Here is a 2,673-nt window from a genome sequence, read left to right as displayed (position 1 = left end):
CAGGATTTCTGAAACTGTAAATCCTTATGGGAGCAGAAAGCCTCATCTTTCTCCTGTGGACAGCTAGTAGGTTTGAACTGCTGACCCTGAGGTTAGCAGCCCGATTCGTAACCACTACGCTACCAGAGTAGCTCCTTAGGAAGGAAAGAGGAAGAGTAATAGTATATTGGAGGAATTGCAACTAGTGTCATGAAACAAAATGTGTGCAAATTGTTGGATAAATTAATTTGCTCTGTAAACTTTCACCCAAGAAAACTTCACCCAGTCCAAAATGTAACTAACCAGTTAACATCCAGTGGCTTCCTACTCACAGTGACTCCCTGTCTTGCTGTGCTGCATAAGATTTTCAAGACTGACTTTTTAGAAGAAGCAGATCACCAGACCTTTCTTCTTTTGAACCACCAACTTTTGGATTAGTAGTTAAGTACTTGGTACTCTGGTGCAGCCCTAGTGCTCCTTGGAGGCCAGGGTGGCCAGACTTCATCTCTCATACTTTAGACATATTGTCAGGAAGGACCAATTGCTGGAGAAGGATATCATGTTTGGTAAGGTGGAGGGTCAGAGAAAAAGAGGTAGACCCCTCAGTGAGATGGATTGGCAAAGTGGCAGCATCAATGGGCTCAAGCGTGGTAACTAACAATTGTGAGGTTGGCCCAGGACTAAGCAGTGTTTTGTTCTGTTGTTCACAGGGTTGCTATGAGTCAGTACTGACTCGATGGCACCTAACAACAACATCAACAACTCTTCACTGGTATGGTACTGTGGGATAAAGCACTGGACCGAAAGGTCAGTTTGAACCACAAAATCGGCAGTTCAAACTTGCCTGCCACTCCTTGGAAACCCTATACAGTGTTTCTGGGAGTTGGAACCCACATGACAACACTTAACAACAACAACTCTTACCTTTCTATACCACTCCATGGTTACCACACCTACTCCACAAGCATGTACTGTAAATAAAAACACTTTTTATAAACATGTTAAAAAACATTTTCAACATTCCTTAAACACTTCTAACTCAAGCTTTCTATTCTGGTCTTTCGAACTCAACATAACGCTTTCTTTCTGGTGTCAGATGCAGCCACAAAAGAAGGAAGGTGGTTTTTAAAAAAAAAAAAAAAGCCATCCTTAAGGAATCCATCCCAGACAGCCTGACACATTCCCTAGGGTGGGAAGGAAGCCTTCCATTCACGAATGGCAGAATCTGACAGGGGTGCAAGTGGAGGGAGGGTTATTTGAGAGTAGAGCTCTCTACTTGTTTTCACAAAGCTTTCTTGTGTGTGAATTGACCCACAAGAAAGTTCTCTGGGAGTTCCAGAGAGATATTGATGCTACCAGGCACCAGCTTATGAAATTAGGTCTAGAAATCTCCTTCAACCTGAGGCCTTCGTTGTAGAAGTCTGGAGAGCCTGAATAGTGTCCAATGTAGCAGGAAGGAGAATTTTTCGACATGTTTGTGTTAGTGAGTTTGTCCTTCCTTTCCCACAGTGGGCAGCAAAATTTTATAACAAGTTGATACTGAATCAAAGTAGAAGGGTTTCTCAAATTTATTTGACCAGAGTTAAATACAGCTAAAAGAACTCATTCTTCTACTCATGAGCAGTCACTGGAGGCTTTTGAAAATCATAAAGCTAAGCTTTAAATTATAACCCAAACCATTTCACATTCATCTGAGATACTGAAGCTGCCACATGTGCAAAGAGTAGAATGGTTAAAAGCACAGTTTTGGGATTAGACAGGTTGGGTTTGAATCCCAGCTCCATCACTTTGTAGCTGGGATGCCAAAGCTAAATTGTTTAACCTCTTCAAACCTCAATTCCCCTCTAGTACAAAATGTTGTTGTTGTTAAGTGCTGTGAGTTGGTTCCAACTCATAGTGACCCTATGTATGACAAAACGAAACACTGCCCAGTCCTGGGCCAGCCTCACAATTGCTGCTATGCTTGAACCCATTGTTGCCGCCATTTTGACAATTCGTCTCATTGGGGTCTCCCTCTTTTTCGCTAACCCTCCACTTTATCAAGCATGATATCCTTCTCCAGGAACTGGTGCCTCCTGATAACAAGTCTGAAGTATGAGAGTCTGGCCATCTTGGCTTCTAAGGAGCAGCCTGGTTGTAAATCTTCCATCACAGATTCGTTTGTTTTTCTATCAGTGTATGATATCTTTAATTCTTCTCCAACACCAACACTCAAGTGCATCAATTCTTCTATGGTCTTCCTTATTCATTGTTCAACTTTCACGTGTATATGAGGTTTGGGTCAGGCACACTTTAGTCCTCAAACTGATATCTTTACTCTTGAATACTTTAAAGAGGTCTTGCGCAGAAGATTTGCTTTCATGAGAATTGATGGTTGATCTGAGCAAAATGAAGTCTCTGACAACTTCAATCTTTTTTCCATTTATGGTGATTCTATTTATCCGTCCAGTTGTAAGGATTTTTGTTTTCTTTACATAGAGGTACAACTCATACTGAAGGTTTTGGTTTGCAGTCCAGTGCTGATCCTACAAAGCCTTCATCATTACCCATTCTTTTGAGTCACAGATTCCTGTTGTTGTGGTGGTAAGTGCCGTGGAGCAACTGTTAGGTTTGAACCTCTGACCTTGGGGTTCAACCAGACCTTCCAGTCCAGCGTGTTTCCTGCAATGCTCTACCAGGACTCATGTTGTTGTT

This window comes from Chrysochloris asiatica, unplaced genomic scaffold, assembly GCF_000296735.1.
Source record: "Chrysochloris asiatica unplaced genomic scaffold, ChrAsi1.0 scaffold00047, whole genome shotgun sequence".
Lineage (NCBI taxonomy): Eukaryota > Metazoa > Chordata > Mammalia > Afrosoricida > Chrysochloridae > Chrysochloris > Chrysochloris asiatica.
Note: the sequence above shows the minus strand (reverse complement) of the source record.